This window comes from Spinacia oleracea, chromosome 4, assembly GCF_020520425.1.
Source record: "Spinacia oleracea cultivar Varoflay chromosome 4, BTI_SOV_V1, whole genome shotgun sequence".
Lineage (NCBI taxonomy): Eukaryota > Viridiplantae > Streptophyta > Magnoliopsida > Caryophyllales > Amaranthaceae > Spinacia > Spinacia oleracea.
The window spans coordinates 39,835,848-39,852,930 of record NC_079490.1 but is presented as its reverse complement, the minus strand read 5'-3'; the positions used below and the strand labels follow the sequence as shown (position 1 = coordinate 39,852,930).

The following is a 17,083-nucleotide window of genomic DNA, read 5'->3' as shown; positions in this document are numbered from 1 at the left end:
CACCTCTTCTTATCTCCCCTTCCTTCCTAAATGTGCACACCCCCAATCTAGTATTCCATCACAAATCTATGCATTGGGGTACTAATCAAATAATAGTCAACAAGTGACCCTCGACTTACACAACAAGTGATTGGTATGAACTTTAATGTTCCATGAGATCCATTTCATTTCGAGACTTTACAAAAGTATAATAATGTCGTGAAAGACTTTCCAATTCCATTCCACATGATAAACCAATAATTAACCTCCTTTTATTTAATCAAACATAATTTTTTTATTAAATACATGTGTAAATAAATGATTAATTATTAAATCATTAAAATTCATCAATAATTTCGAAGTGCCCTTTTATTGAATCATTAACGCTTGAAAATCATTATATTAATATATAAATTTGAAATCCATAAATCATTTGTCCATAAATTCAAGAATAAAATTAAAATCTTAAGTTCACAATTCAATTGAAAATCGATTAATCAATTAGAATATAACAATTCAAACCATACATAGATTTAACAAATAATTATCAAGCCACATACGCATACCTTGATTAAATAACACCTCACACAAAGATTAGTTTGATCCTGCTACAGATCACTCACGAGTTCCTAACAATTAATAAATAAAACCCTAATTAATTTATGATTAAACAATTAAATTAATAAAAATAAATCTAATGGACTTAAATTTAATTCATGAGTTATGAATGCATAATAATCGTATTATAAATCAAAATTTCGAACTCATGGTTTAAAAATACACTTTTAAAAATTACGGTATTAATTTAGAAGAGTTTAAATTGTAAAAACTGATCGTAAAAGTGAAGGCTTTGAAAACAATTGGGGTGTGGAAGTCACGACACCAAGAGGTAGACGTCCGCGGAAAGGAGTGCACGACGGGGGTGTCGTGGTGGTTGTATAAGGATTTTAGGTAAGAAGGTTTAGAGCCAAAGAGGGAGAAGAAGTTTAAGAGCGGGCTTGGGAAATCTTTCAACTTTTGGTGTGAGGAATGATGAATGAAGTAGGGGGTATTTATAGGTGTAGGATTATGGTTAGAGTTAGAATGGAACCCTAAGAAGTATAGCCGTGGTTGGTGTTTAAGCTATGATAGGATTCTGAATCTAGTCATGATTTTGGTGATATTCGGTTTAGAGTAAAAATTGTTTAAAGTAAAAATATAAAAGATAAAATCACAAAATTTTAAACATAGGCTTGATTAATTATTTAGAATATATCCTGAATTTTTCATAATTTTTCTCCAAGATTTCGGATTTTAAAGAAATTTTGAATTGGTAAAACTCTTATATTCCAATTTAAAATAAAATTATCTTATTTTTCCAAAATAAATCCTAAATATATTCTCATAAATATATTTTACCATAAAACAGATTTTATAAAATACTAAATATAATTTTGGGATTTATAAAATAATTTTAAGTTGATTAAAACTCTTTTTCTCCAAAATTGATTCCTAATAGAATTAGGAATCTATATCCTATTTAATTAATTTAGTAAAATACGAAAATAATAAATTAAACTTATTTTTGTAAATAATATTCCTCAAAGACATCTGAATATTTACCCTCCAAAATATTTGAATATTTTTCCCTCCAAAATAATTTAATATCAAATATATATTAAAAAAAAGCATAAAATGATTAATAAAATGCCTAAAAATATGGGGTATTACATACAATGTGATGCGTGCCTTCTCTATCTGCTCCAGAATCGAACAAGAACAAGTCTTTAGAGCCCCAAACGTTGCCCTTCCGTAGAAAGTCCACAGCAAGTTCGGATCCGCCTTAGGTTCAACCAACTAGGATTTTATTTAAGGTTTTATGTATTCGGTTAGGCTTGTATTATGTTCTCCCTTGAACACAATGGGAATAAAGAATATGATTTTCAATTCAATTGATGTGTATAATTATGAGGCCCTAGCCTTATATTTATAGTGTAGGAAACAAGGAATTTGAGTTTTACTAGGAATAGAATTTCCAAATCTACTAGGATTGAAATTCTTATTCAATTAGAATTGCAACTATAATTAAACTCTTAATTATTTGAATTCTAGTAAAACTAGGAAAACTTAATTCAAGGTTACGTGGGAATTAAGCAACCGGATATTTCTTAGAGCCAAAGACAAATACCCTACGCAGCCACGCACGTGGGTGTGCGTGCTACCTCGGCCCATGCCTCGGAGGGCCTTGCACACGATGCTCGTAGGCTGGGCGCAGCCCATGCGCTGCTGCTTTACCTTAGGCTTGGCGCGGCCCGTGGCTGCTGCCTTGCTGCAGGCTTGGTGCGGCCCATGAGGCTGCTGCCTTGCTTGTAGCTTGGCGCGGCCCATGGTTGCGGCCTTACTCGCAGGGCGCGGCCCTATGGCTGCTGCCTTGCTCGTCGAGCGATGGGCCGGCTCGTTTGCCGGCTTGTTGCTCGTCGAGCTTCCGATTATTTTTCCGATTCCGAAATTCATTTCCATTTCGAACAAATATTTACGTTTCCGTTAATATTTCCGATTCCGGAAATAATTTCATTTTCCGACAATATTTCCGTTTCCGGCAATATTTTCTATTACGACACATATTTCTATTTCCGATAATATTTTCGGATACGAACCATGTTTTCGTTTCCGGCAACATCTACGACTTGGATAATATTTGTATTTCCGTTATGAACCATATTTCCGTTTCCGACAATATCATTATTTCCGGAGTATTCTTTATTTTGCCTTTTGACGATTTCAGCTCCCACTGAAACCGAGATTTGTCGTTTCCGAATGTTCAAAAATGGAGTACTTAATGAATAATATATTCACTTAAATACTTGATCCGTTCACGTACTATTTGTGTGACCCTACGGGTTCAGTCAAGAGTAAGTTGTGGATTAATATTATTAATTCCACTTGAACTGAAGCGACCTCTAGCTAGGCATTCAGTTCACTTGATATCAATGAATTATTAACTTATTAATTAATACTGAACCGCATTTATTAGACTTAGCATTAAATGCATACTTGGACCAAAGACATTATTTCCTTCACATGAACCACTCCATCAATAAAATATGCCTACCATTTTAACCACCGTCCAAATCTCTCTACCACTAATAAAATAGTCTCATCCCACACATGACCCAAGAAACTACCCTCTAAAAACCCCAAAACCAACCCCCCCCCCCCCCCCCCCCCCGCACCATCTACTAGAAATCACCTACCCAACCCCTTCCCTACCAACTACTCCCTCTGTCTCATAATATAGTACCTGTTTGACCTTTTTCATGGGAATTAAGAAACTTGAAAAATAACATGATGAACTATTAATGTTATTGTACTTTAGTAGAAAAGTACACAATTTTATTTTATTTTTTAAACAAAAAGACAAAAATAATAAATTATGGGACCACATTTTCATGATAAAATTATTAATGATAGGACCACACTATTTTCTAGGTACAAATATTAGGTATTGGACCATATTTTGGGTTTCTGTTAAGCTATTTGAAATTGCTTATGGTGTCGGTGTGTACCTAAGAATATAATCTTAGGGCTTCATGTTAGGTTATGATTCATATGAAAAAACATAAATCATGCGGAAAACCTTAATGCCAGGAAACATATTATTTACACATAATCAGTTAGCATAATTTAGGTGCATACACTTTGTAGCGTGCCCTCCCTAGCTGCGCCCGAACCGAACAAGAACAAGTCTTTAGGACTCCAAGTGTCGTCCCTCCGTAGATAGTCCACAGCACGTCCGGATCCGCCTTAAGATTGACCAACTAGAATCGCCCTTAAGGTACTATAATTTTCGGCTATTTGTGGCCAAGAATGTGACTGATTTTTCTGCTCATAGTTCACTGCTTTTATTGTATGAATACTTGTTGAAAAACTCGTATATAAATTTATGACCCTAGGCATATATTTATAGAACCATGGAAAGGATTTCGAATCCTGTTAGAATACTAATTAATTAATTAGAATCCTTTTAGAACTCTAAATAATTAATTTAATCTTTTAGGATTAGGATTTAATCAATGCACGAATTCCGATAGCATTAGGATTCGTATAGCACGCACACGAGCACCGCACGAGCACCGCACGCCCATGTGCATGCCTCGCGGCCCATGCTGAGCGCACGGCGCCTTGGCCCATGCTTCGCAGCCCATTTGTTTGGTTCGTGCGCGCGCGCCAAGCCTTGGCTTGGCCTGGCCTTGCGCTGGGCCTGGTCGAGGCCTTGGCGTGTTTGTTTGATGCGTGTGGCTTGCTGGGGGACGGCCTGGCTTTGTGTTGGGCCTTTGTCTAGCAAACCTCGTCCGATGCTAATTCGTACGATACGCTTCCGATTAATTTCCCGATTCCGGAATTCATTTCCGATACGAACAATATTTAACATTTCTGATTCCGGAATTAATTTCCGTTTCGAACAAATATTTAATATTTCCGTTTCCGGAATTATTTTCCGATTCCGATAATATTTCCGATTCTGACAATATTTCCGTTTCCGGCAATATTTCCATTTCCGGTAATATTTTCCGATACGTACCATGTTTCCGTTTCCGCTAACATCTACGACTTGGATAATATTTATATTTCCGATACGATCCATATTTCGGTTTCCGGCAATATCATTATTTCCGGACTATTCATTTACTTGCCTTTGACGATCTCAGCTCCCACTGAAAACAAGATCCGTCGATTCCGAATATCCATAGATGGAGTATTTAATGCCATTAATACTTGATCCGTTTATGTAATATTTGTGTGACCCTACGGGTTCAGTCAAGAGTAAGCTGTGGATTAATATCATTAATTCCACTTGAACTGAAGCGGCCTCTAGCTAGGCATTCAGCTCACTTGATCTCACTGAATTATTAACTTGTTAATTAATACTGAACCGCATTTATTAGACTTAACATTAAATGCATACTTGGACCAAGGGCATTATTTCCTTCAGTCTCCCACTTGTCCTTAGGGACAAGTGTGCATTTCCTAATTCCTTTGTTGCTCGATGCTTGCTCTTGAACATAAGGTAAGAGTTGTCATCCTTATTATGTCCAGAGGTGTTTCTCGGTTTCAAAGTTCAACTGATCAAATAAACAGATAATCATAGCCTATGATTCATCTGAGCACGGCCATGCATTTTACAGTTTCTAGCTCTCCGAGTGGCCTTGTACAACTTTCAGCATCTTGTCCCGATTTATGGGAGGACAATCCCAATCTTGCGATCTTGAGATTAGACTTCGTTTGATAGGTGATTACCTGAGCGTTGCCTTTATAGCCTCCTTTTACGGTGCGACAATTGACAACGTCAAAGTAAGCAGTTCCCAAACAAGTAATCTCAAATCACTCAGGTATTGAGGATTAGTGTCTAATAATTTTAATGAAATTTACTTATGACAGATTTTCATCTCTTACAGTAAAGTTTCATAGGTCTTTCCGATACTAGTCTTCCCAAAGTAAGTATCTATGCAAATGATTGTGACATTGCCATGTCCACATAGTTCAAGAAACAGAACTACTAGTCATCTTGCATTCTAGTCGTCTAACATTTTCTATGCGTCCATTTTTATAGAAAACTCCGACCAGGGACCATTTTCAACTTTTGACATTCAAGTTCACTTGATAGAAATTTCTTAGTCACAGGACTGGTCCTGACAGTCTATCTTGAATATTTCGTCAAATTGAAGGGACTCATCATTAAATAAACCACAAATTAAATGGAAAAAATGGATTCTATTCATTTATTGTGAATGATTAACCAATAATGTTTTACAAAGTATTAAACTCTAAAACTTTAAAACATTAAACAAGGACATCAAAGCCATTCTCCAATATGCTTGATTCCCATAGCTACAGTGTGCGAGTTGTGCTTTGCCTATGGCAGAGGTTTAGTCAATGGATCTGAGATGTTGTCATCAGTTCGAATCTTGCTTATCTCGACTTCTTTTCTTTCAACGTACTCTCGTAGAAGGTGAAATCTACGAAGTACATGCTTGACACTTTGGTGGTGTCTAGGCTCCTTTGCCTATGCTATAGCTCCGTTATTATCACAATATAGTGCTATTGGTCCTTTAATGGAGGAGACTACACCAAGTTCACCTATGAACTTCCTTAGTCATATAGCTTCCTTTGCTGCTTCATGTGCAGCAATGTACTCCGCTTCAGTTGTAGAATCCGCAATGGTGCTTTGCTTAGCACTTTTCCATCTTACTGCACCTCCGTTGTGGTAGAAGACAAACCTAGACTGTGATCTGAAATCATCCTTGTCGGTTTGGAAACTGTTAGGTTATGATACATATGACAAAACATAAATCATGCGGAAAACCTTAATGCCAGGAAACATATTATTTACACATAATCATTTAGCATAATTCAGATGCATACACTTTGTAGCGTTCCCTCCCTAGCTGCGCCCGAACCGAACAAGAACAAGTCTTTAGGACTCCAAGTGTCGTCCCTCCGTAGATAGTCCACAGCACGTCCGGATCCGCCTTAAGCTTGACCAACTAGAATCGCCCTTAAGGTTCTAAGAATTTCGGCTAATAGCTTTAGGATTCGTTTTGCACATAACCGTACACGAGCATGAGCACGAGCACAGCCCGCGTAAGCCTCGCGGCCCACGCCAGCTGCACTTGCTCGCAGCCCATCGTCGCAGCCCACGACTGCTCCGCGCGCGCCACATGCCTTGGCTGGGCCTGGCATTGCGCTGGGCCTGGTCGAGGCTTGGCGTGTGGTTTGTTGCACTTTGGCTTGCTGGGCGACGGCCTGGCTTCGTGCTGGGCCTTCGTCTAGCGAGCCTCGTCCGATGCTAATTCGTACGATACGCTTCCGATTACATTCCCGATTCCGAAATTCATTTCCCATACGAACAATATTTAATATTTCCGATTCCGAAATTAATTTCCGTTTCGAACAAATATTTAATATTTCCGTTTCCGGAATTATTTTCCGATTTTGATAATATTTCCGATTCTGACAATATTTCCGTTTTCGGCAATATTTCCGATTCCGGTAATACTTCCATTTCCAATAATATTTTCCGATACGTACCATGTTTCCGTTTCCGGCAACATCTACGACTTGGATAATATTTATATTTCCGATACGATCCATATTTCCGTTTCCGACAACATCATCATTTCCGGAGTATTCATTTCTTGCTTTTGACGATCTCAGCTCCCACTGAAACCAAAATCCGTCGATTCCGAATATCCATAGATGGAGTATTTAATGCCATTAAATCCTTGATCCGTTTACGTACTATTTGTGTGACCCTATGGGTTCAGTCAAGAGTAAGCTGTGGATTAATATCATTAATTCCACTTGAACTGAAGCGGCCTCTAGCTAGGCATTCAGCTCACTTGATCTCACTGAATTATTAACTTGTTTAATTAATACTGAACCGCATTTATTAGACTTATCATTAATTGCATACTTGGACCAAGGGCATTATTTCCTTCAGTCTCCCACTTGTCCTTAGGGACAAGTGTGCATTTCCTAATTCCTTTGTCGCTCGATGCTTGCTCTTGAACATAATGTAAGAGTTGTCATCCTTATTACGTCCAGAGGTGTTTCTCGGTTTCAGAGTTCAACTGATCAAATAAACAGATAATCATAGCCTATGATTCATCTGAGCACGGCCATGCATTTTACAGTTTCTAGCTCTCCGAGTGGCCTTGTACAACTTTTAAGCATCTCATCCCGATTTATGGGAGGACAATCCCAATCTTTCGATCTTGATATTAGACTTCGTTTGATAGGTGATTACCTGAGCGTTGTCTTTATAGCCTCCTTTTACGGTGCGACGGTTGGTCAACGTCAAAGTAAGCAGTTCTCAAACAAGTAATCTCAAATCACTCAGGTATTGAGGATTAGTATCTAATAGTTTTAATGAAATTTACTTATGACAGATTTTCATCTCTTACAGTAAAGTTTCATAGGTCTGTCCGATACTAGTCTTCCCAAAGTAAGTATCTATGCAAATGATTATGACATTGCCATGTCCACATAGTTCAAGAAACAGAACTACTAGTCATCCTGCATTCTAGTCGTCTAACGTTTTCTATGCGTTCATCTTTATAGAAAACTCCGACCACGGACCATTTTCAAATTTTGACATTCAAGTTCACTTGATAGACATTTCTTAGTCACAGGACTGGTCCTGACAGTCTATCTTGAATATTTCGTCAAATTGAAGGGACTCATCATTTAATACTAAACCAAGATTAAATTTAATATGAAAATACATTTCATATATGATAAATGTTCAACCCCAATGTTTTACAACCATGGGCCTCAAACCCATTTTTAAAACAGTTCATGGAATTCAAAGCTACGCTTGATTTCCAGTGCTACAATGTGAGTGTTGCCTCTCACTCGTTGCATAGGTTTAGTTATCATGCTTTTCCAATCTTAATATCCTTTTCATCGAATGTTCTTTGAGATAGGATGATAAGAGAGTTTGTTTATTGTGTGATCTAGTCTTTCTTACTACAATAGTGGTTCTACGCATTTTGCAATGAAGAACCATTAAGTCAACAGACATGTGATCTACCCAAGTTCAGTGAAGAACTCTTTATGTAAACAACTCTGTTTCATTGCTTCTTAGGCAATAAGTACTTTTACTTCAACTGTTTAGGTTGCTAATGATGCTTTGTTTGGATTTACTTATCCAAGAAGTTCACAGATATGCGGAAGACTTTCTAACTATATCTTGAACATAGAAATTATTATTTTTAATTTCCCACGCAACAACTCATGGTCTCCAATCCATGTTGCCATTTCAAAACACGATGCTCTTTAGCTCGTCCTTGTCAATGGTTAACTCCAAAGGAATCTTTCTTGATCCTTTGCCAGTGTTTATGCGTGTAGCATCAATATTTAGCATATCTTTATTTCCTTGAATCAAGAACTACTCTTATGTACCTTTTCAAGTACCATAAGTTTTTCTTGATCTCAATCTAGTTGATCTTCACATAGATCAATAGAGATTGGTATATGTTCGTCATGCCTAAAGTCATACGATACGTTTTTGGCGATCCTCATATTATATCATACATGATAAATTCTTTTGCAGAATAATTCCTAATTGAATTCTATTCATGTAACTTTAGCTCATCTAGTTCCAGTAGATACTAAATCCAGCTAAATTATTTGACATATAATATAGGTTAAGAATCTTACTTAGATCCTTTGATGTTTAACTTAGTAAACGCTTATACATAGTTCAAACATCTTTTACTTAGATTTATTCACATGGGTCAAATATCTCCAATGGAGTATTTCGTGTTTGATTTAGTAAATGCCATTACTTAATCCAAAACAACATTATAAGATCTTTGTAAATAGATCTTAATACCCAGTATGTACTAAGTTTCGCCATGGTCCATCATTGATGAATAATTTCAAATCTAAGTCATTAGCATTTGAATGTCATTTCACAATAGAGAGATATGTGTGTGATACACATAGGACCAATTAAGTTTTATGTACTCCCACTAAACTTCTTATATATCTATAAGAATCATGTAAATTTTATGAAGCTAAAATACTTATCAGCTTTACTAAAATACAGTTTTAATTCCCAATTTGCTTGCTTAAATCTGTACTTAGATTTCATAAGCTAGCATTCATTTCAAGCATTATTTGGATCCACAAATCCTATGACATGCCATGTACATAGTTTTCTTCCAACATTTGATTGAGGAATACGTTTTGTCATCCAATTGCCATATGTACCAATATGCAATTATTGCTTGAATTATAGACTTAAGCATTACGATTTTGCATGAGGTTTCAACACAATCCACACCGTGAATTTGCTTGTAACCTTTAGCAACTAATCTAGCTTTGTGTGTGAACACAATTTCATGTTTGATGGTTTTTATCCTTAAAACAAACTTGCAACCAATAGGTGTGAAACTATTCTTGCAAATCAACAAAATTTCAATTTTGTCATCAAAACATTGAGTATGTTTTATGGCCTCTAACCATTTAAAACATTTGAGTCTATATATGGCCTCTAACCATTTTAGGGAATCTTGGTTTCGTCATAGCTTTCTTAAAGGTCACAAACTCATTAATCTACATGATAATAGTTTGACTGCAAGTTGTAGGTTTCTTTACTATCTAATAGAAGAATCTGTTAGGTTATGATACATATGAATATACATAAATCATGCGGAAAAACCATAAAGCCAGGAAAACATATTATTAACACATAATCATTTAGCATAATTCAGATGCATACACTTTGTAGCGTGCCCTCCCTAGCTGCGCCCGAACCGAACAAGAACAAGTCTTTAGGACTCCAAGTGTCGTCCCTCCGTAGATAGTCCACAGCACGTCCGGATCCGCCTTAAGATTGACCAACTAGAATCGCCCTTAAGGTACTATATATTTTCGGCTAATAGGGCAAGAATATGGATGATTTTTCTACTTAAAACTCTTAGCTTTTTATTGTTTGAATACTTGAAATTGTGTCTCATAAATTGTGACCCTAGGCACCTATTTATAGAGTTATGGAAAAGGACTTGGAATCCTATTAGGATACTAATTTATTTAATTATAATCCTACTAGGACTCTAATTAAATAAACTAAATCTTATAGGATTAGATTTAATCATATGACGAATCCCGGTAGCCTTAGGATTCGAGTAACACACTTCGAGTGATACGCTAGCACCGCACGCAGGCCTTACGGCCCACGCACAGCGCCAGCCCACTCGTCGCAGCCCATGTCGCAGCTCCGCGCACGCCAAGGCCATTTGCTGGGCCTGGCCTTGCGCTGGGCCTGGCGTGGCTTGGCAGCGTGTGTTTGGGCGCTTGGGCTTGCTGGGCGTAGGCCTGGCTTCATGCTGGGCCTTCGACTAGCAAGTCTCGTCCGATGCTAATTCGTACGACGCGCTTCCGATTAAATTCCCGATTCCGGAATTCATTTCCGATACGAACAATATTTAATATTTTCGATTCCGGAATTAATTTCCGTTTCGAACAAATATTTAATATTTCCGTTTCTGAAATTATTTTCCGATTCCGATAATATTTCCGATTCTGAAAATATTTCCGTTTCCGGTAATATTTCCGATTCCGGCAATATTTCCATTTCCGATAATATTTTCCGATACGTACCATGTTTCCGTTTCCGGCAACATCTACGACTAGGATAATATTTATATTTCCGATACGATCCATATTTCCGTTTCCGGCAATATCATCGTTTCCGGAGTATTCATTTCTTACCTTTGACGATCTCAGCTCCCACTGAAACCAAGATCTGTCGATTCCGAATATCCATAGATGGATTATGTAATTCCATTAAATACTTAATCCATTTACGTACTATTTGTGTGACCCTACGGGTTCAGCCAAGAGTAAGCTGTGGATTAATATCATTAATTCCACTTGAACTGAAGCGGCCTCTAGCTATGCATTCAGCTCACTTGATCTCACTGAATTATTAACTTGTTAATTAATACTGAACCGCATTTATTAGACTTATCATTAAATACATACTTGGACCAAGGGCATTATTTCCTTCAGTCTCCCATTTGTCCTTAGGGACAAGTGTACATTTCCTAATTCCTTTGTCGCTCGATGCTTGCTCTTGAACATAAGGTAAGGGTTGTCATCCTTATTACGTCCAGAGGTGTTTCTCGGTTTCAGAGTTCAACTGATCAAATAAACAGATAATCATAACCTATGATTCATCCGAGCACGGCCATGCATTTTACAGTTTCTAGCTTTCCGAGTGGCCTTGTACAACTTTTAGCATCTCATCCCGATTTATGGGAGGACAATCCCAATCTTGCGATCTTGAGATTAGACTTCGTTTGATAGGTGATTACCTGAGCGTTGCCTTTTTATCCTCCTTTTACGGTGCGACGGTTGGTCAACGTCAAAGTAAGCAGTTCTCTAACAAGTAATCTCAAATCACTCAGGTATTGAGGATTAGTGTTTAATAATTTTAATGAAATTTACTTATGACAGATTTTCATCTCTTACAGTAAAGTTTCATAGGTTTGACCGATACTAGTCTTCCCAAAGTAAGTATCTATGCAAATGATTATGACATTGCCATGTCCACATAGTTCAAGAAACAGAACTACTAGTCATTTTGCATTCTAGTCGTCTAACGTTTACTATGCGTCCATCTTTATTGAAAACTCTGACCAGGGACCATTTTCAACTTTTGACATTCAAGTTCACTTAATAGACATTTCTTAGTCACAGGACTGGTCCTGACAGTCTATCTTGAATATATCGTCAAATTGAAGGGACTCATCATTAAATAAACCACAAATTAAATGGAAAAAATGAATTCTATTCATTTATTGTGAATGATTAACCAATAATGTTTAACAAAGTATTAAACTCTAAAACTTTAAAATATTAAACAAGGACATCAAAGCCATTCTCCAATATGCTTGATTCCCATAGCTGCAGTGTGCGAGTTGTGCTTTGCCTGCGGCAGAGGTTTAGTCAATGGATCTGATATGTTGTTATCAGTTCCAATCTTGCTTATCTCGACTTCTTTTCTTTAAACGAACTCTCGTAGAAGGTGAAATCTACGAAGTACATGCTTGACTCTTTGGTGGTGTCTAGGCTCCTTTGCTTGTGCAATAGCTCCGTTATTATCGCAATATAGGGCTATTGGTCCTTTAATGGAGGGGACTACACCAAGTTCACCTATGAACTTCCTTAGCCATATAGCTTCCTTTGCTGCTTCATATGCAGCAATGTACTCCGCTTCAGTTGTATAATCCGCAATGGTGCTTTGCTTAGCACTTTTCCAGCTTACTGCACCTCCGTTGAGGCAGAAGACAAACCCAGACTGTGATCTGAAATCATCTTTGTCGGTTTGGAAACTTGCGTCCGTATAGCCTTCAACAATTAATTCATCATCTCTACCATAGACCAGGAAGTCATCTTTGTGCCTTTTCATGTACTTCAGAATATTCTTGGCAGCAGTCCAATGTGCCTCTTCTGGGTCTGACTGGTATCTGCTCGTAGCACTGAGTGCGTACGCAACATCCGGGCGTGTACATATCATAGCTGTAATATCCCGAAATTTTTAAACTTGATTTATTAAAATTAAAAATATTTATTAGCTTGATTTCGTTTTAATTACGAATAATCAAATTTCGTTATTTTAAACGTTTTCACGATTTATTTTAAACGATAAGTTATAAACGAAAATTTATTTATTAACGATATTTTCATAAAGAATAATTTTAGCTAAACATTTCTATTTTTAGTAGTTTCCAAAAATAGCTCCAAGCTTTTAAATTACAAATTTGCCCTTATAATAATTCCAAGTCAACAACTACAAGAACCAAAGTCTTCTTCTTCCTCTTCCTTATCAGCATACTTGGCAAACATGGGGTATGCCAGACAATCAAACTTTTGACTTCCTCCTTCACCAATTCAAGCCAACGCACAACCCATGAGATCCATTGTATTTCAATTCTACTGGTATTGCCCACTGATTCTCCTTCTTCTCTCTATGCCAATTGTTTCCTGACAAAACCATTAACAATAGCTCATAGATGACGTTTTGCATCCCTCCAAAAATCTATAAATAGCTTACTGATTCACCATTTCAATTCACAACCAAAACCAACATCTTATTCCATTATCACCATTAGAAATTGTGAAGTTTTCTTACCTCATTCCTCTATTTTGGTCTTGAACCACCACCATCGCAGCCGCCACTTTTCTCGGCCTTCATTTACCACCACGACCACCTGCTGCCTCCATCATTCCCAGCCACCCGCACCCGCACCAAACCAATCAACACCTCTTCCACCACCTCGCCTCACTGCTGGCTGCTTTAATCGACCACCACCGCCACAATCCCCACCCCTTTCCTTCGACCAAATCGGCCCGCAGTGCCGCACTCCCCTGCCTCTATCATCCTTTGCCTCTGCCGCACCACCCAGCCACAAAGACACCACACTCCGGCCACCTAACCTCGTCTTAGAACCATCTCCGCCCCAAACAACCCAGCGAACGGCCGCTGCGCCGACCAGACTTGACCGGAAACACCCCTCCCCTGTTTTCCCCTGTTTTACTCGACCACCCTCTTCCTCCTTCCTTTTTGTTCCGCCGCACCGCAATCACCATCACCGGCGCGCTTTAGCGCCGCCGTGCCGCCCAGCCAGCCGCCGCCTGTCTCCCTTCTTCTCCCCTCCTCCTTCGTGCCCCCTCCCCTGCTGCTCGTGTTCTACAATTTCAGAAACAAAGTTTCTGAAATTGAAACTTTGTTTTATTCCTCCTTATTCAAGTTGGGCCAAATCAATTGGGCTTTGGGTAAGACAAACATGAATTTCAGATTTTCAATTCCTTAATATTCATGTTTTAATAAATTTTATGATATAAATTATTTACTAATGAATTGTTATTATTTTCAGGAAATAAATAAATTTGATTATCGAGTTTAAGAAAAATAAATTACCGTACTAAATTTATCAAGGACAAAAATTAAATAATAAACCTACTAGCTTTATAAGTCAAAAATGGAATTTAAATAATAATTTTTTTTTTTATCGATTTATGATATATATATATATATATATATATATATATATTTCGATTTAAATTTCGTTTAATAATATTTTCGTTAAATTATAAAATTATACTTTTTATTAAAATTCATTATAAAATTCATTATGATTTATAAATATCAATTTGAGATTATTTAACGTTTCAATAACTAATTCATTGATTTAATATTCTGAAAGAATCGGACTTGAAGCTCAGGACGAACGATCCATCAAATAGGAAGTATAAACTACGGTTGAGGTAACATCTATTGCTAACACCCACAATCCCCTTATGAAATGAGTTTTATGAGATTATAAAATATGTTTATAATGATGTGTTTTAATTGGATTGTGGGATATGAAATGTATTTATGAAGTGTGTTTTATGAATGATGATATTTAAATATGTTTATGAATGATTTTATAAGATGATGTTTATGAGTTATTAATAAGATACAAAACATGATAAATACAAGTGTAACCGGTTCTGGCAGTTAGTGGGGTTACTATTTCTAGGTCGTGCACGTACCGCCGTACCGCGGGACATCCAACAAGGGAGAGTGCTCCTTGAGGATTACCGCAAGTTAAAAGAGAAACTATTTAGGTACGGGCGTATGTCCAACAAGGGAGAGTGCTCCTTGAGGACTATCGCAAGGTGGGAGACGTCCCGCAAGGCTAACTTGTCAGTTACCAAGTAAAAAGAAGGTTTTAAGAAAGATAATGGGAACTATCAAAGTTTCAAGTTATAAATGATGTTTTATTGCATTTATGAAAATGTTTTACTATGTTCTATTCTCCCTGATTGCAAAGTAAATAAAATGAATTGAAATGAGTCTACGCTGTTAGGGTAGCATGTTACTGGGCCTCGGCTCACGATGTTGCTTTTGTTTTAGGTACGAAGAAGATCGTGGGATGCCTTAGAGTGAGGATGCAACCATCAAATTCACGATCGATGTTTAATAAAGATAACTATGTCTCACTAGTAATAATGGATGTATTATTTAAACTCTAAGTATTAAGTTAGATTTTAATATTTATCTTTAATCAATGTTAGGAATATTTATTAAAGTTCGTTTAGATTTCGGTGTAAATATTAAAGAATTAATCGAAGTGAAGTATAATTACAGTTACTCAACAGTAGTCAGTAAATTTAAAAAGGGTATGTCGCCTTGTATTTCCCACGAGGGAGATACGGCAGTGACGCTCCGACTAAATTAGGGTTTCCGCTGCTAATTAAAGGTAATTAACCTAATTAATGGTGTTTAAAAGTCGGGGCGTTACAATAGCATACATTATTGAACCAATCAATGATGCATATGGAATCCCACTCATTCGTCTACGCTCATCAAGTGTTTTTGGGCACTGAGTCTTGCTTGGAGTCATTCCATGAGACATGGGTAGGTAGCCTCGCTTGGAGTCTGCCATCTTGAACCTTTCAAGCACCTTATTGATATAAGTGCTTTGACTAAGTCCAAACATCTTTTTAGATCTATCTCTGTAAATCTTGATGCCCAATATGTACTGTGCTTCTCCTAGATCCTTCATCGAAAAACATTTCCCAAGCCAAATCTTGACAGAGTTTAACATAGGAATTTCATTTCCGATAGGTAATATGTCGTCGACATATAGTACTAGAAAAGCAATTTTTCTCCCACTGACCTTCTTGTATACACAAGATTCGTCTGCGTTCTTGATGAAACCAAAGTCACTGACTGCTTCATCAAAACGTATATTCCAGCTCCTTGATGCCTGCTTCAATCCGTAGATTGATTTCTTAAGCTTGCATACCTTTTTAGCATTCTTTGGATCCTCAAAACCCTCGGGCTGTGTCATAAACACATTTTCTGTTAAAACGCCGTTTAAGAAAGCGGTTTTGACATCCATCTGCCATATTTCGTAATCGTAATATGCAGCGATTGCTAACATTATCCGAATAGACTTTAGCATTGCAACTGGTGAAAAGGTTTCATCGTAATCCACACCGTGGACTTGCCTGTAACCTTTTGCAACCAATCTAGCTTTGAAAATTTCAAGTTTCCCATCCTTGTCCTTTTTCAGTTTGAAAACCCATTTGCTTCCAATGGCTTGGTAGCCATCTGGCAAATCGACCAAATCTCATACTTGGTTTTCAGACATGGAGTCTAATTCAGATTGCATGGCTTCATGCCATTCCTTGGAGCTAGGGCTCGTCATAGCTTGTTTGTAAGTCGCAGGTTCATCACTTTCAAGTAATAGAACGTCAGAGCTCTCGTTCGTCAAATTACCTAAGTACCTTTCCGGTTGAGATCTATATCTCTGCGATCTACGCGGGGTTACATTTCTAGATTGACCATGATTCTCACCAGATACTTCGAAAGATCTCTGAGTTTCATCCTGAATGTCGTCTTGAGCATTCTCTAGAGTTTGTTGTTCGACTCGAATTTCTTCGAGGTCTACTTTTCTCCCACTTGTCATTTTGGAAATGTGATCCTTTTCCAAAAAGAGACCATCTCGAGCAACAAACACCTTGTTCTTAGAAGTATTGTAGAAGTAATACCCCTTTG

General features: G+C 37.4%; 1 long non-coding RNA gene across 1 annotated transcript; it reads left to right on the top strand.

The window, feature by feature from the left end:
• Positions 1-13,589: 13,589 nt before the first annotated feature.
• LOC130459616 (uncharacterized) lies at positions 13,590-15,792 on the top strand. Its single transcript, XR_008919128.1, has 3 exons — positions 13,590-14,307; positions 14,739-14,799; positions 15,434-15,792. It is a non-coding gene; the product is annotated as an uncharacterized lncRNA (long non-coding RNA).
• Positions 15,793-17,083: the final 1,291 nt, after the last annotated feature.